Genomic DNA, 23,091 nt, shown 5'->3' with positions numbered 1-23,091 from the left:
TCTACTTTTTTTTTTAAAGTATCTGCTTACTTTTTACCTATCTTTCAACTTTACTAAACATTTCTTCTTTTGTGTTTGTCCTGTTATAAAGCTTATCTGTTGAATCCATTATTGCTGATCTTGTATTTTTCATTTTAACATTTCTATTTTAATTTTTTATGTTTTTTGAAATTCTCCATCTTTTCCTGTTTACTGTCCAGTTCTTTCATGAGATCTTTCTATTTATATGATAACTAGTTTCAAGTGTCTTGCCAGTTTCAACATTTGACTCACATTGAGGCTACTTCTATTTATTATTTCTTCCTGTTTTTTTTATAAATATATATCGCTTTCTGAAATGCTATGTAATTTTTTATTGCATGTTAGGCATTTTGTATAAAAGTTCTGTAGAGACTCAAATTAGTATTCATTTGCATGCCCCCCTTCCCAGGTTCTAGGGAAAGGGTTGAGTCCATTAATTGTAGTTATTGTGAACTTTTGCTGAGTGTTAGCCTGATTCAGGTCACTATTGGTTTCAGATGCTTTGTGGGTAGGGTCCCAATTTTCCCTTTAATATAACCTGGGATATAAGCACCAACAGATTCCATAGATCTGCTTTGGCTTCATAGCTAAGTTGGCAGCTTTGAAAACAAGGAAGATCTGTTCCTCTTGGTTTTACTGCCCAAGTGCTGACTTCATGGTTCCGTGCTCTGCTTTCTCTCTGTGCCTCAAGAGATCTCTTTTAGCTCCCCTATCAATTTCTGTTTCTTCAGCCCCATTTTCTCTACTGTTTCTTTTAATCGAATAACACTTTATTATTAGGTTTTCTGTTATTTTGGATTTTTTCTCTTCTGTTAGTTTTTTTTTTTTTCTTTCTTTTTAAAATTAGTTAAAGCCAGGACTTGGTTTCTTTGAGAGACTTTATTCAGGTTTTGGTTGCTGAAAGTCCTAGAGTACTTAGAAGGATTTCTTTTAGTTTTCCTACCTTTGTTTTTGGTAGTTGAATGTTGGTATGCCTGGAAATGCAGGAATATTGTGAATAAAGAGATAAGCTATTTTTTTAATAGCTGAAAACCTGAAGTACTCATCAGATTCCTGTCCAATTCACTGCCCTAGATTGGGTTTCTGTAGTTAAAAGCCCAGTGCGTGCGCGCGTGCGCACACACACACACACTCTTTCTCTCTCTCTCTCTTTTTCTCTCTGTCTTTCTCTCTCTCTCTCTCTCTCTCACACACACACACACACACACACACACACACACACAAACACATGAGCACACCAGCTTTTGGCATACAACATTGAAGCACTTTATAAAGACACATGTGAGACTTGGCAGGTGGTTCCAGACTTGGTTGTGGCTGAAAATCCTTAGGATTCTAATCTGTCAAACCAGACTACATATGGCTGTAAAAAGTGTTTTACACATTTAGGTAGATTCCTTTTCCTTTGGCAGGGATGTTTTCTCCCTTGTAAAGGATCCATCATTTTCCAGAGTTTGGTTCATACATATTTTTTGTGTTCTTAGCTCTCTGATTTGTTTAAAATTCTGATTTTGTTCCTTAATCAAGTTCATTTTGGTTTAGTTGGGAACAGTGGTCTTTGCTGTTTTGTAGAACACTGTGTTTCTCTTCTTAATATATTTCTAAGTTTATGGAGCTTTCTTTCTTAATAGTAGGAAAAATATGTAATTAATAACTGATAAATCATCTTTCTCTTACTATTGTAAATTGTCCTTAAAATTTTGTAAACTTCTGTAACTTCTACTCTTAATTCAAAATAATACAAGCTAGCTTATTGCCCCGGAATATCAAGGGGCAAAGGTTTTTTTTAATGTACCTTTGGATCACTGTGACATAGAGCTATTAGGTGGGAAGCCTTGTGGTCATGTAGTCCAGTCCTTTTATTTTACTGATGGGAAAATATTGTTTTGTTCTAGCTGGCCATAATGAGGTTCAGTATTCTTCTTACTTATCTATAGTAAATGCATTTTCATTTGTGTTTTAGCACAGAATTTTCATGATTTAGATTTCTACTTTGTAATTTTTAGCCTGTGCTGAATATTTTCTTGGACTTGAATTTTAAAGTGTTTAGAAAAGACAGATTATTTCTCTGGGGTGCTAATTATTTGTATTTGTTTCATCTGTGACATAAATTGCATTATAGGTATAAATGGATTTAATGTGTTACATTGACATTAACTAAAACTGTTGATAATATTGTGAATGTAGTGGCTTATTTAAAATGTAGATTAGTAGTTATGAATAATGTTTGTGTTTGAATTGTTGTATGCAGCAGAATATATTTATCATAAACTTTGTGCTTTGTTATTAATTTTTGAAGTATGGAATGCCAGTGCAAATAACTTTAATTTCTTTTAATCATAAAAATAAGAAGCTAACCTTCATTTCAGATTTAGAATTGACAGCTACTTGTTTAGTTGGAGAAACATAAAAATGTAAAATGCAATCTCCCATGAACAGATACCAGCACGTTTTGTTTAATATTTTTATGAATGATTAGAAAATGGATGAATGGAGGAGAATTTTTACATTGTCAAGAGATGCCAAGCATTTCTAACTGTTAAAATGCTAATAAATACAAGGGATTAAAACAGAAGAGGATATTTCTGTTAGCACATTTTTGCAATTAAAAGCTAGATTTTATTAAATGTAATATAAAGTAAACATTATTTATTTATTTTAAAGAAAAATACAGCCCCAGTCAGTCTTTTACTTTATTCTTTCCCATGAAATGGTGATGTGGTTGTAAGTGGCTACAGGTAAGTATGGTCTTTTGTACTTTTTACAGGCAAGTTTGCAGTGCTGCATAATTTTTTTATTGGCATATAGTTATGGTATTTAAAATTTCCTTCCAATTTCCTTCTGCCTTCAGCTAACTGCCTTATTTCTTTCACTTCAGTCCCTTTATGGTAGGAAAAGAAGGGTATGATTACTGGGTCAATACATGGAGCTCTACATAGTTTTCAAGGCACATTTAAATAACAGTTTTCAGCCCTTCTAGCTACTTTTTTTTTTTTTTAACCAGGTTTGCCATTTCCCTCAGATACCATTCCATTGTTTACTAACTGTGTGACAATGGGCAGGTTAACTAATCTTAATTTTCTTATACATAAAAGGAAGGTAAAATAGGGCTTTCTTAATGAGTTAGTATGAGGATTAAATGAAATAATGGTCATCAAGTGTTTAGATTGGTATCTGGCACTTAAAGGGATAGTAGATACTTGGTATTATCATTATTGTTGTTGTCATCATCATTATTACCTCTACCCATGACATCATTCTCTTCTGTTCATTCTGCCAGTCACCATTATAGTCTGTCTATACACTGCTTCTTACTACTTTGCACTTAAGCTTGTTCAGTAGCCTCCCAACTGATGCTTGTATCTCCAATTTGTGGTTTATTTACACACTCTGGACTAATTTACGTAAAATAGAAGTTTTAACCAGGACACAGCACAGTTCAAGATTATTTTTGTATTGCTTTGATATTTAATGAACTCATTTTGCCTATCCAAAATTTGGGGTAGGTGTTCTTTCTCCCCTAAATATATGTTGAATAAGTTGAATCAGTGTCTCTTTGATAGTACTTAGAAAGATTATAGTGAAATTTCAGTATATTGATTTTTAGGGATACTGTTCTATTTTAATTCATGTAATTATGATTTCTTCTTTTAAAAAATAGTCACTGAACTTTTTTAATTACAGGGAGTTTCTGTCAAAGTAGTATATGTTTAAAGTTAAAAAAGATCAACTGATCTAGAAGGATTATGATGAAAAGCCACAGCTCTACCCATCTCTTTTCTCCTCCCTTTTCCTACTTTTTAACTCTTTCAATATTTGTGTGATTATTTTCCTCTTTCAAAATAATATGCTTTCAGTAGGCTGTCTTGATATAAGTTTTAATTTAGCTTTGTTCCATTTCTTATCTTCCCTTCCTCATAAATTATTTTTAGCAGCCCATTATTAGAATTACCTATTAATTTGTATTTTTACAATGCCAAGGTGGATGCAACTAAATTTAAATATGTATCATTTAGCTATAATTAAATGTCTTTCCTACTTGTTGACACTACCATCACAATTAAGTTTTTGGTGTTTTTGTTATGACTGCAAATTTTCTTTCTAAGATTATGTAACTAAAGTCTGATTTCTTATTTTTACACAGCTTTTTTTTTTTGAGTGTGTTTCATGAGTTTCTAATTATCTTTTTATTTTTTACATTGCCCTTGTTTATCATATCTTCCAATCTTCTAAGGCAGACATTCTCAATTGGTGGTGCATGTCCCTTCAGTACATTTGGTAATGTTTGGAAACATTTTTGGTTATTGTAATTTAGAGAATGCTACTGGCATCCAGTGTGTCAAGCCCACACCTGCTGCTTAAACATCCTGCAGTGCATAAGACAGTTCCCTACAACAAAGAATTGTCCAATCCAAAATGTCTATATATACTAAGGTTGAGGAAAAAAAAATCAAATAGAGTAATTCCCTTTCCTTGAAGTACTCCTTTCTTTCTCCATTCTGAAGAGATTTTTTTCTTGAATTCTGTATCTCTTGGAATTTTATTTACTCTTTTGGGTTGACTCTTACTAGTTTCATTCTCTTTTTCTTACTTTATTTCATTTTCTTGTTAAAGCACATCCTCATGTAACTTAATTTCCTATGAATGAGTGGATAAAAGTAGATATCTTAGCCGTTCCATATCTGAAACTATGGGTATTTTGCTTTCACTTCTGAGTGATATTTTGGGTGGCTATAGAATCATAAGATGAAATAATTTTCTTTCACAATTTTGAAGGTATTAATTATGAAAAGTCTGGTGCTAGCTTCCTTTTACTTTTTGTATTATAAAATTTTTTAGGATATATTCATTATATGGGGTGGAATTAGTAGTGACAATTCTGATTAGTGTTATATTGTACATTATTTGCATTGTCCCCGTTGTCTCTTTCCTCAGCCCCCTCCCCACTCCGCTTAAAGCAATTGCAAAAGGTTTTTTAGTTTTGTTTCATATAGGTATATGGAATCCATCAACCATATACTGTCACCTTAATCTCCTTCCTTCACCCTCCTCACTCCCGGTAGTCCATTCACCCCACCACTGTGCCTATGTTACAGTCCTGATTTTCATTATTAATATTTGAGTTGACTTTCAAAGGGGTGTCTCAGTGTATGCCCATTGTGGGTGTGCTTTATTTTGGGCTGTTCAGTTCCTTCTAATATTCTCCCTTACCCCTTTACCTCACATCCCCAATTTTTCACCAGCTTTCAATACACATGCTTATATCCTCTGCCTTCATATCTTATGGTACGCAATATTACTGGTGCTCTATCATTCTGTTTTCCCTTTCTCTTTTTCCCTGAGCTCCATAGAGTAGTTCTGTTACAATCATGTTCTACAACTGAGTTTGTATGTGATCATGCTTGTTTTTATGTATATGTTTATTTTTGGATCTATCTTCCACATATGAGAGAAAACATGCATCTTTTGTGTTTCTGATCCTGGCTTACTTCATTTAACATGATGTCCTCCAGTTGCATCCATTTACCTTCAAACCCTATGTCATTGTTCCTTATGGCTGAGTAATACTCCATTGTGTATATATACCACAATTTCACGATCCATTCATCAATGGTAGGACATCTGGGCTGTTTCCAGAGCTTGGCTATTATGAATAGTGCTGTGATAAAATTGTACAGGTGTCTCTACTGTACCTGTTTTATGTTCTTTTGGGTATATGCCCAGAAGCGGTATCACTTATGGCAGTTCTATTTCTAGTTTTTTGAGGAATCTCCATGCTGCTTTCCATAGTGGTTGTACTAGTTTGCACTCCCACCAGCAGGGTATAAGCATTCCTGTTACACCACATCCTAATCAGCATTTGTTGTTGTTACTACCCTTGATCATGGCCATTGTAACTGGGGTGAGATGAAATCTCAATTTCAGTTTCTCTCTTAGTGGTTTATAGTTTTCATTAAAAAGGTCTTTGGTTTCTTTTGTTAAATTTCTTCCAGGGTACTTTATTGCTTTTGAAGCTATTGTAAATGGGATTGTTTCCCTGGTTTCTTTCTCAGTCTGTGTGTTGTTGGTATGTAGAAAAGCTACTGATTTCTGTATGTTAATTTTGGATCCTGCTATTTTTCCTAAAGAATTTATGATTTCTAGTAGTTTTTTTGGTAGAGATTTTGGGGTCTCTTAGGTGTATAGAATCATGTAATCTGCAAATAGGGATAGTTTGACTTCTTCCTTCTGTTTCTGAATCCCTTTTATTTCTTGCTGTTGTCTTATTGCTCTGGCAAGGAATTCCAAAGCTATATTGAATAGGAGTAGAGAAAGCAGACAGTTCTGTCATCTTCTTGACTTTAATGGGAATGGTTTCAGTTGTTGTCCATTTAGTATGATGTTGGTTCTAGGTTTATTATATGTAGCCTTTATTATGTTGAGGAACATTTCTTCTATTCCTAGTTTTTTCAGAGCTTTTATCATGAAAGGGTGTTGGATTTTGTCAAAGGGTTTTTCTGTGTCTATTGAGAGGATCATGTGGTTTTTGTCTTTATTTCTGTTTACATTATGTATTACGTTTATGGATTTACATATGTTGAACCATCTTTGCATCCCTGGGATGAAACTGACTTGGTCATGGTGTATGATCTTTTTGATGTGTTGTTGAATTCTGTTGGCCAATATTTTGTTGAAATCTTTGCATCTATATTCAACAGAGATATTAGTCTATAATTCTCTTTTCTGGTTATGTCTTTATTGGGCTTCATTTTAGAATGAATATAATGCTGGCTTCATAGAATGATTTTGGTATTGTTCCCTCTCTTTCTATTTCCTGGAAAAGTTTGAGGACTATTGGTGTTAGTTCTTTAAAGGTTTGGTAAAATTTGGCTGTAAATCCATCTTCTTTGTTGGGAGACTTTTTATTACTGCTTCAATTTTATTACATGAATTAGGACTATTTAGGTGGTTAATATCTTCTTGGTTCAATTTTGGTTGGTTATATACATTACGAATTTATCCATTTCATCTAGATTTACCAGTTTACTTGAATATAATTATGTTTTCAAAGTACTCTCTAATGATTCTCTGGATTTCATTGGTATTTGTGGTTATGTCCCCTTTTTCATCTCTGATTTTATTAATTTGGGTCTTCCTTCTCAGTTTTGTCATGTTGGCTAAGGGTTTGTCGATCTTGTTAATCTTTTCAAAGAAACAACTTTTCGTTTTTGTGATGTTTTGTATAGTTTGTTTGGTTTTGATTTCATTGATCTAGGCCTTGATCTTTATTATTTTCTCTGTCTGCTGGTTTTGGGTTTGGCTTGTTCTTGTTGTTCCAGGAGCTTAAGGCGCATCATTAGATTGTTTACTTGAGAGGTCTCTGTTTTTTTTAATGTAGGCATTTATAGGTATAAATGTTCACCTTAGCATGGTCTTTGCTCTGTCCCACAGATTCTGGTAGGTTGTGTTTTCATTTTCATTGATTCTAGGAACTTTTTGATTTCTTGCCCTAGTCATCCATTGTTTTTTTAGCAGTGTGTTGTTCAGTCTCCATGTGTTTGAATGGTTTCTGGTTTTTCTTTTGCTATTGAGGTCTAGTTTTATTCCATTGTGATCTGATATGAAGCAGGGAGTTATTTCGATTTTCTTGAATTTGTTGAGACTTGCTTTGTATCCTAAAATGTCTATTTTGGAGAAAGTTCCATTAGCTGCCAAAAAGAATGTGTTTTGACTCATTATTGGATGAAATACTCTGTAGATATCAACCATGTCTATTTGGTCTAATGTGTGAAGTAGCTCTTTAGTTTCTTTGTTGATCTTTTGTCTGGATGACCTATCAGTGACAGTGGGGTATTTAGGTCTTCTATTATGTATTGGCATCCATCTGTGCTCTTAGGGCCATTAGAGTTTTTGTTTGTTTGTTTTCTTTTTAATGTAGATGGGCTGGCTGTGTTTGGTGCATGTATGTTGAGGATTGATATTTCCTTGTGATGAATTGTTCCTTTCATTAATATGAAGTAACCTTCATTGTCTTCTTCTGATTGATTTTAGTCTGAAGTCTACTTTGCCAGATGTGAGATAGCTACTATTGCTTGTTTGTCGGGTCCATTTGCTTGGAAAACTTTTTTGTACCCTCTGACTCTATGCCAGTGTTTACTTTTTTCAGTTAGATGAGTCTCTTGTAAACAACATATAGTTGGGTCTTATTTTTTTAATCCAATTTACTATTCTGTGTCTTTTGATTGGGACATGGAGGCCATTTACATTCACTGTTAATATTGAGAGGTGCCTGTTTTTTCCAGCCATTTTTGTTTCCCTGTTGTTTAGTTTTATGTATTCCTTGTTTACTGGTCTCCTTGCTCAAAAGCATTTATTCTTTCTTGAGTACCTGTCTCACTCTAGTTTCTTCTTCTATATGTAAAAGTCCTTTAAATATCTTTTGTAGCTTTGGCTTGGTGGTCGCAAATTCCTTTAGTTTTTCCTTGTTGTGGAAGGCTGTAGTTTCTCCTTCAATTAGGAAGGATAGTTTTGCTGGGTAGACTAGTCTAGGTTGACAGTTGTTTTCTTTTAGGGCCTGAATTATGTCTTTCCATGACCTTCTTGCATTATTCGAATGGGTTTGTCTTTATATTTGACTTATCTTTTCTCTTTTGCAGCTTTCAGAGTTCTTTGTGTGCTGAGTGTTTTGGTTATGATGTGTCTTTGGTCCTTATGGTTTGGTGTTCTGTAAGCTTCCTGCACCTGAGTGACTCTCTTTCTTGAGGTTAGGGAAGTTCTCTGCTGTTATTTTATTGAATAGGCTGCCAATGCCTTTCGTTTGTATCTTCTCTCCTTCTTTTATACCCATGATTCATAGGTTCAGTCTTTTCATGGTGTTACAGATAGCTTGCATGTTCCATTCATATTTTCTTAGCATTCTTTCATGATCTTTTACTAGTTGGTCTAATTCCTCTACTTTGTCTTCTTTTCCTGATACTCTGTTTTCAACTTGTTCTGTTCTGTTTGCCAAGCTTTCAACTGTGATACTTATTTGGGCTATTGAGTTGTTTATTTTGGATTGATTATTTTTCAGGATTTCCATATCTTTATTGATTTCCTCTTTCATATCCTGGATAGTCTTCTTAATTTCATTCATCTGTTTATTTGTATTTTCTTTGAGCTCATTTAATTGTTTATTCACATCCTCTTTGAGATCATACACTAACTTTTGTATTTCATCTTTGAGGTCGTTAATCATTTTTACTATTGTTTTTTGTGTCACTGTTTGGTAGCTCTTCTATGCAGGTGTTTGGATCCTTAGTGGTGGGATTGGCTTTTGATGGAGAGCGGTTGTCTTGCTGTTTCATTCTGCATTGAGATTTACGCATCTGGAGTTAGTTGTTTTTGGTTATGGTTTTAATCTCTTGTGCCCCTGTAGTTGGTGTTTTGAGCTTTTTTTGTTCTGGAGCTCTAGCAGTGTTCCTTAGAGAGGGACATGCTGGGTATGTTACCCTTGCAGGGTTCTCATTGTAGTGCTGATTACTTCTTTTCTCCCCTCAGTGAGGGGGCTGGAGTTGCTGCTTTTTGGTGGGGATGCAAGGGCTCTTCTGTAGTCACAGTGGGGAGTGCTGGGTCTCTGTGCACAGTGGGGGTTAGGCCTCCTAGCACCAGCAAAGTAGTGGATTGCCACTTAGTGGATGAGCTGGGATTCCAGCTCTTGGATAGGAGAGACATGACTGCCTTGCAGGAAGGTGCAGTTGAAGTGCTGAGCTTTTGTGTTTTGGGGGAACAGGACTTCTGGTGCCACCTGTAAAATAGCAGGTTATAGCTTTCCTTCCCTCAGTGAAAAATCTGGCATTCTCCCTCTTTGACGGGGGTGGGAGGGGGGCGCGAGGGCTCTCTTACTGTTAGGGCAGTGGGGAGGCTGGGCCTCTGTGCTTTGTGGGGAGGGAAGCCTCCTGGAGCCAGCAGAATAGCAAGGCCTGGAGCCTGGAGTTCACTCCTTGCCCTGTGTAGCAAGTTGAGGGTACCTGTGGGGAAGCAAGGCCCAGTGGGCTTGAATCATCTGGTGAACACAAGGCAGTGGAGGCCCTGGAGTCTGCTTGCATAGCAGCATGTGCTTCCAGGAGTCAGACAGCTGCTGCAGGCACAGGAGAACAAAACCTATGGGCAGCAGGAGTCTTGGGCCTGATTTCCCACAGGGGCTTTAAGAGTGCAGTTCTGTGGCTCTGCTGTCCACTTGGGAGAACCAAGCCTGTGGGTGGCAGGATTTTGGGGGCCCGATCTCTTGCATGGGCTTCAGGGAGTACATTTCTGTGGTGCTGCTGACAGTGGGAGAACAAAGCCTGCAGGCAGCAGGAATTCTGGGGCCTGATTTCCTGCATGGGCTTCAGGGAGCGCAGTTCTGTGGTGCTGCTGCCAGGGGAACTGAGCCTGCTGGCTTGTGCCTTCTGTTATCCGTGGAGCAGCGGGAGCCAAGGGTCCTGCTCACCCAGGGGCACTGGTTTCCCTGGTTTCAGGGTCAAAGTAGCAGGTCATGCATTAGGGGAAAGTGTTTGGCTCCGAGTTCCTGTGTGTGCTGAGAAATGGGACTTTACCCACTTCCTCATCCTTACTGATGAGTACTGGAGCTTGGAGCCACATGGTATCTTCAGGGGTGGGGGATCAGGAGTGTTGAGCTGTGAGTTGTTCTTCCCATTCTTCCCTTGGTTAGTTATTTCTCTACTTGTGGATTTGTAAAGGGCTTTGCTTCTCGCTGGTTATGGGACCTCTCGTTTTACTTTTTTGGGGTCTGGTTACCTCTGGGCTATTGGAATGTCGACAATCCACTGTCTTCTTCCTTTTTCTTATTTAGTAGTTTTTTTCTTCCTCTAGAATCTTCTCTCTGTATCCTTGGTGTTCAGAAAAGTCACATAGAGATGTCTGAGTATTTTACCTTATTTTTTGGGGGGAACTTTCTTTCTGGGTTCTTTAATTTCCTTAATGCTTTAGAAAACTCTGAGTTTTCTTTGCTGATTTCTTCTCCATATGCTTTTATTTTTAGAACCTTCATTAGATGAATATAGAACTCTCTAGGTTATTCCTTCATGTTTCTTTTATTTATTTGTATTTGGTAATAAGGCATAGATGTTATAATTACAAATTGTAGTGTTTCAAATGCTAAGAATTGACTTACTAGTCTTATGGTAAATAACATCTCTATTAATAAAATAGAGAAGTTAGCCTTTGACCCACATCTTTAGTCCTGTCCTATTTTTTTCCTCTTCCTAGTATTCTTTTTTTTGTTTTTTGTTGTTTTTTTTGGTAGTGGGGTTTGAACTTGGGGCTAGGCAAGCATTCTACCACTTGAGCCATATGTCCACCCTCTTCCCAATTTTCTTTAATGTCCTTTAAGAATATTCTTACATATATGCATACATAAATGACATGTAGGACTATTTGCAGGTAAATTAAAAATTATGTACTTAATATTTCACAGTTTACTTTTTTTTCCTTAGTATTTTTGTGCCCTCTGTTCATGTAGACTATCCCTGTGGGCAGGGACTTTGTCTTGTTCATTGTGGAATCACCAGCATTTAGAATAGTATCTGGAGTTTATTAGCTTTTCTATATGTATTTCTCAAGTGAGTTACTACAGTTTATTGTTCACTGTTATGTAGTGGTCAAGTATAGTAATGTGCCACTTAAGGAAATTTTGTTCAACACCTGACCACACATATGATGGTTGTCTCATCAGAGTATAATGTAGCTAAAGGATTCCTATTGACTAGGATGTCATAGCCTTTGTAATCATCATAGTACAATGTGCTATTTAAAAAACCTACTGTGCTACTAATTTATAAAAGTATAACACATACAATTACAGTGTGTAATACTTTATAATAAACAGTGGTTACTAGTTTATATGTTTATTTGCTATATTGTACTCTTTCATTGTTTTAGTGTATAGCCTCATACTTATTAAAATCTTTTTCTGTAAAACAGTATGTGGTGTACATAGGCAGTATATCTCATATGTACTATGTCTGTTCATTGCATCATTTTCTCTTATGTTTGATTTAATCTTGTTTTTTTTTGTTGTTGTTGTTGTTGTTGATCATGACCCTAGGACTTTTTAATATTGGAATACTTCACAGTAATGTGTACTAGACCAGCACTGAATGTTTTGAAATTCATTCTAAAGCAATAGACTGTGTATATACATGCATCTATATGTACACACACACACACACACACACACACACACACACTCATTCCATCTAGCCTAGTGTATAGTGGACTATACCATCTAAGCCTGTGCAAATAAACTTTATGTTGTTGGTGTAGTGACAATATCACCTAACAATGTATTTCTCAGGATGTATCTTTGTCATTAGGTGATATGTGACTGTATTTGAGTATAATACCTATCACACTTCATTTATTTACTTTCCTACAGATTGACAATTAAGGTTGCTTCTTCTTTCTGTGCTTCTTATTTGAAACAGTGTTACGGAGCATCTTCTTATTCCCATGATTGAAATTTTATCAACTGCTTACCTGGAATTGCTAGGTTATTGGAAATGAAGTTTAAAATTTATCTAGATGTGTCCAGACTGTTTTTTTTCAAGAGTTTACCTCCATAATTTTTTTCTTCTTTGAGTGCTGTACATCTTAGAAGCCATAATTTATCTTATTCTTTCTTTCACATTCTCAACTTTAAAAAATAACAATCTGTATAGCCCCAGGATCCATTTATGCCTAATTCTTTATTTTTCCTCATCTTCCTTCTGTCTCTCTCTCTCTCTCTCTCTCTCTCTCAAGTTCTTGAACTACTTTCTTGACTTTTTTCCGAAATTTTTAACTTCTAGGAATGCATTTTCTTTAATATTTTTGATCGTGCCCTACTTGTCTTTGATCTTCTTGACTCTGAGAAAAGTAATCACAGATTCTCTCCCCTTCTCAATTGTGTTTTTCCTCTAGTGACATTTTTTCCTGTTTGTTATTCTTGATCTCATTTTCATCTTACAGGCTTTTTTTTTTTTCATTTGCCAACAGCATTTGTTTATTCACATTTCAGAATATGGAAGGGGAAGAGCTCTGTATCCTTTGGAGAAGTTTTTCCACTTTATGATTCTGCTCTGCAATGACCAAGTGGGCTACTAAATAATTCATGCTTGGACCTGAAATGCTAGAATTGAATGGGCTTATTTGTTCTGGGATCTCTGGTACCTGTACCTGCTATCTTGATTTTTTTCCCTTTGTGTGTATGTTTCTTTCTCCCTTCCCTTCTTTTCTATTTATTTTCCTTTCCTTTTCTTTACTTCATTCTCATTTCCTCCTTCCCTTGTTTCCTTCCTTCTGTGAGCAAATACCTCCTGGAAATTTCAGTGTATGTCATTGTGTAGTGGAAGATGAGCAGTGTTGATCATTTTTCTTTTGTACCTCCTTCCTTTTACTAGTCTACCTGTCCTTTTTTGTTTCATATATACTCTCACCCTCTAGCCATTCTCCACTTCACTAAAAATGGATTTAAAATTTAAATAATTGGAAAAAAGTTTCATTCCAATGATTGCCGAAGTCCCAAACTAAAATGTCATAAGACAAGGAGACTGCCAAATGAATGAAATACAATACAGTTTGGTCGAGGACACTGGGCTTGATTCTGAATAAAGAAATTAATGTTGGAATACTCATAGGGATCTGTACCAGGGATGGCTTAACATTTTGGAATTTAGCTGGGAAAATAGGCCAACTGAATGGTCCTTTATAATTTGGTCACCAATTTTCTTAGAGGACTAATTTCACTTATTGATATTTAATATCACTTATTAATATTATTATTATAGATTACATTCTATAATTTATTATAGAATGTAGCCCTTAAATTTATTTATTACATAGAATGTAAGAAATTAGTGCTTCTCACTCTAATTTGTTACAACATTATTCCCCGCCTATAATCCATTGAAGAAGTGTGTTAGCCAATTTTCATTGCTGTGACTAAATACCTGAGAAAAATAACAGTAGAGAAGGAAAGATTAATATTTATTTGGCTCATGGTTTTAGAGGTATCAGTCTGTGGTTCCTTGGCTCCATTTTTTGAGGTGGTGGTGAGGTAGAACATCTTGGCAGTGGGCATGCAGTACAACAGGGTTGCTAACCTCTTGGTAGGCAAAATGTAGAGAGAGAGATGAGAAGGGGCCAAGAACAAGGTATATTTCTCCAGGGCACGCCAGTGTCCTGCTTCCTCCAACTAGGCTCCCTGGTCTTTATTTCCATCACCTCCCAATAATGCCATAAAATCTATAAGTTTGTTAGCCCATTGATGAAGTCAGTTCCTTCATGGTCCAATCACTTCCCAAAAGTTGCACCTCTGACCACTGCTGCATTAGTAACCAAACCTTTGACATATGAGTCTTTTGGTGCTGCTTTATATGCAAACCATCAGAGGCGCATATGTTGTCTTCATTTTAAAATTTAAAGAAAGGTGCAGAGATGGCAACCAGTTCATTTTTAATGATTTTTTTTTTTTTAGTGAAATGATGAAAAGTGTTTATTTCATCAAGCGTTTGTTGACAACCTCTAGGAAGGCAGTTGTGATTTTAGGATGCCTTCCTCTGATTCAAAGCACTGTGTTATTGTGAGAGAGCAATGATTGATTCTGATTAAAGAAAGCAGATTTTTGAGCTGGGTCTTGAGAATCAAATAGAAATTTGTTGAAGATAAGGAGAAGAAAGCATTTCAGCTAGAGGAAAGGGGAAAAAGTGAAAACGTAAAGGTGAGTGTCATGATTTGGAATAGTTGGTGACTTGGAGTATCGAGGGCTATTGTTTGTGCAGGCATGGTGGTTATTTTTCTGGGGATGAGGTTAGAATCAATGAATGGGGACAAGTTACATGTAGTTTTCTTCCTGTGGGTCTTGAAGACATTTTGTTGGCTCCTCTTCCTTTGCTTGTCTTTCTTCATTCTTGTTGGATATTTACTGAGCTCTTTAGTGCATGAAGAAGCGTTCATGCACTAATTGGGAACAGAGGTATTCCCAATTCATATGCTTGCTTTAGGTCTCATTTTCCTCATTGCTTAAATTGCTGTCTCCATGCTGTTAATTCTCAGTTGTTTATCTTTGTCTCAGACAAGTCTTCTGAAGACAAGTCTGTCTACCTGAAGGACATTTCCCCTTGGCTGTCTTTCAGAAAGATCAAATGAAACACACCCCAAACTGAACTCTTCATCCTTCCCCCAAAATGACCTCACTAAGAATCTTCACCATCAGTCCTCATTCTTCTCTTTGTTCCTTTGAAACCTCAGGTACTATGGATTTTTGTCTTTTGGATGCCTTTTGGCTCTTTGTGCTTATCTTTTTGTCACTGCCCTCATCTAGGCCATTTTGATTTGGCCTTTGATTTGGTTTGATGCAGTAGCATCCTAATTGATTGATGCCTCAGCCTCCAGTATTGCTTTCCTTCTCTCTGGTTTCCTGTTGTGTGCATCTAGTTCATCCATGTGGATTGTTACTTTGCCTATCCTTTAAGTTTATTTCTTGGTAATTTACTATTGTGGGTCTTTATTATCAAGGTCCTTTTCAGTTACATTTTCTATCATTAGTAATATACAGAAATTAGTAAAATACAGAAATATTGGAAAAATCTATCTTAAGGTTTACTTATTCTTTCATGGTGACCATTCTACTGTTAATTCTGGCCAGTAAAATTTTTATTTCAGAAGTAACATTCTACTCTAGAATTTTATATGAAAACATTGATTCTGTTTCTCTGCTGAGATTTCTTGTTTTCTGCTCAGATCTTTTCTTTTTCCCTCCCTTATTACTGGGGTTTGAACTCAGGGCTTTGTGCTTTTAAAGCAGAAGCTCTGTTTGCTTAATCCACACCTCAAGCCCTTTTGCTCTGGTTATTAAGTGGATAGAGTCTCACTTTTGAACACGCCAGCCTAAACCACGATTGTCCAGATTTACACTTCACATTGTAGGTGAGATGACGGGTGCATGTAACCATGCCCAACTTTCTTTTTTCATTGAGATGAAATCTCACAAACCTTTTTTTTTTTTTTGCCCAGGCTGGCCTAGAATGGTGATCCTCCTGCGCTCAGCCTCTGCATAGCTGGAGGTGTGTGCCATTGTGCCCTTGGTTGAGGTAGAGTTTCCTGAACTCCCTGCCTGGGTTGGCATTGAACTGTGATTCTCCCAATCTCAGCCTCCCAAGTAGCAGGGATAACAGGTATGTGCCACATGCCTGGCTTGCTCGTACATTATGTTTTGAAAACATTTATTTTTGTTCATTGCAAATAGTTAAAACGTCCACTTTAAAATATTAGTTGGTTATGGCATCTTGCGATCAGATTTGATGTGTTCCATTTGTTTGTTCTATGTCTGTTGGTAATTTTCAGATACATTTCAGATAACTACATTTAGATTCCAGACATTGGGACACACAAAGAGGTGGAGGAATATAGTTAAATTATGTTTTCTAATCTAAAAAAAATAAAAATTAATATTTGCAACATTTCAATCTCAGAAAATTAATCAACACTGGTCATTTTGTGTTTAAGGTGTATTTTAAATTTCAAAGAAATGAAAATAGAATTATTAAGTCTTACTTATCAGCTAAGGTATATGTGTAGGACCATTTCACTCTTCTGGCAAAAATTTTTTAATATTTGCCTGTTTAACTTAGTAGCATATTTAGATGACTGCCCTTTTTACATGTGTCTTTCATTTTTATTTTGTTTTCATTTATGAAGAGTTATTATGTTATTGGATGAATATATGATTACCTGTAACAAAAATAGGTATTTTTCATAATGAAAATGGTAGATTTTCCACTTTTAAAGTTTTCATGAATTCTCTTAGTTTTATTAAATGAGTTATAAATGTAAATTACACAATGTCTATTTTTCCCCTGTAGGATTTAAAATGCTTTGCTTACCATCTATTTCTTGGCATCATTGTTTTAAATCTTGACATAAATGGCAGATTGGGTGAAAATGGTAGCATTGTATTTTATATTGGAAATTCTGTTTGGGGCAGAAATAGTTGCAAAGTCTAATAGAAAAACTTATTTTCTTGTCAAAAAACTATGTATACCTGTCCATATATGTAAAGTTGAAAGATTTAAACAAATCAAATAGTACAATACTTTCCATCAAGCTTTCATTTCTAAATGAACTCCATGTGAATAGCATGTAAGAAATACGTAACTCAAACTTACAAAACAGGAAGAATTTACATTTGACTGTTTATTAGTTGTAGCCTTTGAAGGAATTCCCTTCATTGTTCAGCAGCGTTTCCTATCTCATTAGATCTCAGAAGATCTTTGGGTCATGTTTTGAAAATATTTTCCAGAATAAAAGGGCATAGTGTTTCAAAAGTAAGAAAACTAGTATTTATTTAGCATCTAGCTTATACCATTTATATGCCAGGTGTTTCACACTGTTTTGTTTATTTTTAGGGCAGCTTTATATATCAGTCTTTCCAATATTTCCATTTGTTTTGTAGAGGAGAAACTGAGGCACAGGAACAGATTGACTAAGAGCCTGCTGGTATTAAAGCATGAGGCTGAGATTTTGCATCTAGTTCTGTCTCACTAAAAAGTACAGATTAGATGAAAGTCTCTTTGAGCTGCTTATAAAAGCATCTTCCAATTTTATGATATATTCCATTTCCCAAGTCCATTTTTTATGTATACTTGCCTGAGTGTGCAGTCTGCTTGGGACTAATCCTGGAAGGCTTTGCTTTGGGGGGCCCTTGGCCTGGACTATATGGCCACCAATGCTGTAAAACAGTAGTCATTGTACAGTGTGCAGGGCTTTAAGATTCACGTGAGCCTTTTGACCTGTTGTGTGGTTTTGAGGAACGAACTATCAAGTAATCTTACACCTTAAAATATGATTTGTTTAAAAGTAACCTCAATTCTGCTTCTGAGTTAAAAGTTTGAAAATGTTGAATTAGAAAATGGCATTAATGATAGCCCCAATGAAAGTAAAAATATTCAGGCCTTCATTTTATTCTTTTAAACGTATATGGAGGCTTGGATTACAAAATAGCATAGTTAGGTTATCTTTGCTACTATATTTAGAAATATCAAAGGAATGATTTATAAATTATTATTTGCTCAGATGTTATAATAATACCAAATAAGCATTTCAGGACTAATATCTTCATGGGTTGGTTTTAAGTATAGGGAAAGTATTTTAATATTTTTTGAATATGGGTCAGAAAAAATAGAATGTTGTGATTTTTATTATCTTAAAATTGTCATGTTATGTCATGTTATTTTGGTGTCAGAGAGAAAAATATTGATATTGAAATAATACTGAAAATTCTTCTTGTACCTTTTTTCAGGAAAAAGAATTAGTCTGTTAGTAATTTACATGTACTTTATTTTTATTTCCAAAGGATGAATGTAGGAAAGAACAGGAGAGAAAATCATTTTTCTCTCTTTGTCTCTTATATGGAGGTATCTTTAATTGCCTAAGTGGGTTTTTAAAAAATTCTCAAGTACTGTTGTATATCAAACATAAATTCTTACATGCTAATAGTCTATTTTATTTTCCCTATTTCCCAAGAACAATAAAAACAAATGTCAGACACCTTTATAAGTAGTTTAGTGCGTCAGGTGGTCTGGTTTCCAACAGCAGTATGATAATATTTTTACTTGTGAAACAAGGTTGTCATCTAGTGGTGTTTTCAAGTAATACAACCTTCAGTATTAGCTACCTAATGAAATCCAACTTTAAAAAAACTGCTTAACAAATCTAGGTTTTAATTTTTCAGAATTTAAACAATTTTAAATGTTAAATCAGATATAGCTTTACAAAAGATTTTCCTTACAATTTTTCCTATCCTCTGTCTTTGAATATTTTAAAAAATTTGGTGAGTGGGGGGGACAGGAATTAGCCACTGAAATACTGCAAGTTGGCTAGTGGAGAAGTTAATGGTATGCATGTTAAAGTGTTTCATATTGTTTCACATCTCTAGAAATTGTTTATTTAGAAAAAATGTTTCTGTAGTACTAAGTAATTTTTTTTCCTTTTTCTTTTATTATTCATATGTCCATACAAGGCTTGGTTCATTTCTCCCCCCTGCCCCCACCCCCTCCCTTACCACCCAGTCCGCCCCCTCCCTCTCCCCCCCACCCCCTCAATACCCAGCAGAAACTATTTTGCCCTTATTTCTAATTTTGTTGTGGAGAGAGTATAAGCAATAATAGGAAGGAACAAGGGTTTTTGCTGGTTGAGATAAGGATAGCTATACAGGGCATTGACTCACATTGATTTCCTGTGCGTGGGTGTTACCTTCTAGGTTAATTCTTCTTGAACTAACCTTTTAAAGAATTTTTTGCATATTTATCCTTTGAGTTTTGGTGCAGGTTAATTTTATGAAACATTTTGGTGTGGTCTGTTAATATTTTCATGATGATTTCTTTGTCTTTTCTTTGATTTTGGTGTTTCTATACTTGTAATATAACAGTCTAAAAAGCTAGTATAGAAAAATTAAAATAGATTTTCTGTTGCATGTGTAGTATGTGCATAAACCTTAGTATTATAGGTTAGTAAGATGGTGAAAATAATATACATTTATTCATATAAATATATCATAAAATGAAAAATAATTCACTTAAAAAGATAGTTTATTATTGAATAGACTAAATCTTGTATTGCATACAGTTTACTAGATTAACATCAAGTGCTCAACTTAGAGGTACTTTAATTTTTAACTTTGACCTATTTATATAGAGAAAAAATTAAATTTTACACTAGTGTTGATTCAGATTCTTATTGTACAATTGTTAGAATAAAGATTGTGGCATTCATTTTGGGATAGGTAGCAGCTATTGTACATAAAAAAGAAAAGAAAATGGTGGTGTTATAAGAAGTATTTGGTTAAGAGAAATAAAGGATTGCTTTTTTCATTTTCCACCATTTGTCCTAGTACTTCTTCCTCTGAATTGTATTAATCCTCCTGTTTGCTTGGCTTTATAGGGATTTGGGCATAGAATCCTGTGGATTCATTCAATTTACTACTGGTGTGCCAGTTTATATTTTTGTATGACTTTTTCCCTAATGTATCTGTAAGCTGTATTAAATATATTGACTTCATCTGTACCAGTTATCTGAAGCACATTTTATGCCCAAATTCTTGTTAGCCTTTTTCCCTTATTAATCTTGTTATTTTATATTGGTTAAATACTGTTTTTTCCAAGTTATATTTGAAATAAGAACTTCTAAAGCATTTCTTTTTCCCTAGAGGAGGGAATCACAAGTTAATTATTTTGCTATCTCAGGCTTATTACAGCAGCAATATATAATAATAATAGAAAAATAAAAAATTTTGACAGGTGTAATACAATACACTTAGTCAATATGGAAACAAGAAGGTAGAGTGAATAGAAAGATTTTTATAGAGCAATTTAAACTATTTTTAATATTTGGGCAATTTGTAGAAGATCAGAGCTTCTCTATTTGCTAAGGTCAAAAATACCTTTTAATATAAATGATTTTTAAATCAGCTGTACATTTTATTCTTTCCTGTCTCTCATTAGCTTGAATAATTGGAAGTCGTCTTTATTTTCTTTGTGGCTAAGCAGGAATTCATACATTAATTTCCCATTTTTGTGTTTGGGTATCATATAGGAGCCAAAAACCTTGGTGTGGTAGCAAAAGAGCACATATAGGTGAGAGACAACTCCCCCCCGCCTCGAAAAAAAAAAGACCACACAAAGCTATCTGATTTAGGTTTTATTTAGAGACAAGACCACTGTGTCATTGTCCAGACACCTTCTTTAACTATTTTCATTTGTGTGTGTGTGTGTGTGTGTGTGTGTTACTGGGGTTTGAACCCAGGACATACACCTTGAGCCTCTCCATCAGTCCTTTTTGGTGATGAGTTTTTTCGAGATAGGAAATCATGAACTAGTTGCCCAGGCTGGCCTCGAACTTGATCCACCTGATCTCTGCCTCCTGAGTAGGCAGAGATTACAGATCTCAGCACCCGGCTTCCTTTAACATGTTTGATAAAGCCCCTATCCTTTTGGTAATATTGTTTTACTCATTGGCATTTTAAAGAGTTTGCATGTGTCAACAGTCTAGTTTATATCAGGGTATAATAGTGGATTCTGTCTCTGGTCATTTTAGAAATTCACATCTTAAGTTTAGCATTAAATGGGCATTCATTATTTCAGGGGTAGAGGTAGTTGCAGGGGAAGAAAACTTTGGTGTTTGCTTTTAGGGTTCAGCTTCTGGTCAATTAGAACATTTTTTCCCCCTTAAAAATGTAGGTAGTCTAGAAGAGTGAAGTGGGTTTTCTATATATGCCCAGTTTGTAAAATATTTAGGTCAAAGACCAACCTAAATGGTTTGAGACCATTTAGTCTGACAGCCAAATTTGGTAAGAAAATTTGTTATAGGCCAAATTGTGTTCTTTGTTTTCCCAGTGTTATACAAAATGACTTAAAAGATATCTTTTTCTTCTTTTGTCTGAAAAAAAAGTTACTTATTAATTTTATGTAATTTGAGAGACTGATTTGTAGCACAACACTGCATGTCAGAAACAAGTTGGAAGTGAACAGGAGCAAATAAGCAAGTAACTTAATGACTGTGTGTAATAAATACTAAGTGTATGTACCACCTGCAGGCTGCAACCTGTTTTCTTTGGCTATACATTGCTTTACAAATGCCTGAAGGCTGAAAATCAGATCTGACAACAACTGCTTTACCTGTCATCAGGCAGACAGTCAACTGAAGTGAGTTGTGACTGCCTCTTTTAGCTGGGCCATGTGTTCTGCAGTTTGTCTTGGCCTCTTAATTATGTATTTACCATAGCCAGCAAATAAGTTAGACCCAGGATTTTACCTGCTTCCAAAGGAATGGATCAAAGGGAAGTTTGGCTGGTTTTTTTTTTTCCTAACTGGTGGTAATATAGATCTATCTGCAACTAATAAATGAGATTAAATCACAGTATTTCATCACAGTTTTGAACTATGTTTTGAATATGTTTGTTTTTATATGCCAAGTGACTTGTGCCTGTGAGATGAAGTCAGTCTTAGCAGAGGTATCTTGGTCATGTGACCCTTCTTACTGAATTCATTTTCTGTAATAAGAAGAAAAGCTCACCATCAAATTGGCAGATTATTAAAGTTTTTATTTCTGAAGTTTAAAAAAAGTTGCTTAGGATTACCAATTAAGTGACTGTAGACAGAATTTGGACATCTTCTGTTTATGAACAAAGGCAGCATTTTCTAAAATTACCTTCTTAAAAAATTTTGGGCACTTACTAACTGTGATGATTGATAATTGTATCAAGGTAAAATTAGTGAGAAATACTAGTTTGTTCTGTATTATGCAGAAATGTAGCCCACTAGTGCCCTACTTGTCAGTACAGTGTATTCAGATATATTTTTATAGTTCAAAATAGTAATGAAGAGGTTTTTTTGTTTTTTGTTCTTTGTTTTTTTTTTTTTTTTATCACATTAGTGATCCAGAAATCCCTGCTAGAGTAGAGGTGGAAATGTATGCTTCTGATGGATGTTTTAGTAAATATGAACCCCCTGGGATCTGTATCTTCTTTACACTTTGTACCCTGGGAGTTTAAGTACTCAAAGATAGCACCTGGGAACTGATTATAATTCTCTTTCCTTGAGGTCCATTGGGCAAGTGTGCACAGGGACCATATCTAGCATGCCTGCTCCAGTTTTCAGTTCCTTTCTTTCTTGATGACCACAATTAAGGCTAGTGAATCTTTTTAGTTATTGTGCTCTGTGGTACATCTTGAAGAAGATTTTGACATTTACTTTTATCACTGGTTTTATTCATTGATAATGTTGGAGTTTGAAATGTTTACAAAAAGATTAATTTGTAAATTCCTAAATTATGGTTAATTTAGGTTCAATCAGTTTGTGAAAATGGCCCACTATTTGCAGAAGTACCAGTAGCATGTTAGAGAAAGCTCTGAATGGATGTTTTATTTCTTGATAATTTCAGAGTAAAGCTATAAGACTTAAGTCCTTTGGGTTTTCAAAACATGAATAGTGAACAAGGGAGACTTTGTTAAACTTGAAAATTGAGACACATTTTATAATTTGTTGCATTTAGAAAACCTTATATATACATTATTTG

At 35.1% G+C, this 23,091-nt stretch overlaps 1 protein-coding gene across 9 annotated transcripts in view; it reads left to right on the top strand.

The window, feature by feature from the left end:
- The window catches only part of Tdrd3 (tudor domain containing 3), a 145,246-nt gene that overhangs the window by 17,953 nt on the left and 104,202 nt on the right, over nucleotides 1–23,091 (top strand). Inside the window, exon 2 of one of the 9 annotated variants that reach the window (XM_074043277.1) lies at nucleotides 16,036–16,196. The exons of 7 other annotated variants lie outside the window; for them this stretch is intronic. The gene's annotated coding sequence lies outside the window, so the exon portion shown is untranslated. Of the gene's footprint in view, nucleotides 1–16,035; nucleotides 16,197–23,091 lie in introns of those variants that run through there. One more of the 9 variants, XM_074043283.1, reaches the window with a different exon arrangement.

Source organism: Castor canadensis, chromosome 10, assembly GCF_047511655.1.
Source record: "Castor canadensis chromosome 10, mCasCan1.hap1v2, whole genome shotgun sequence".
NCBI lineage: Eukaryota > Metazoa > Chordata > Mammalia > Rodentia > Castoridae > Castor > Castor canadensis.
The sequence above is the reverse complement of the archived record's forward strand: the minus strand, read 5'-3'. Positions and strand labels throughout refer to the sequence as shown.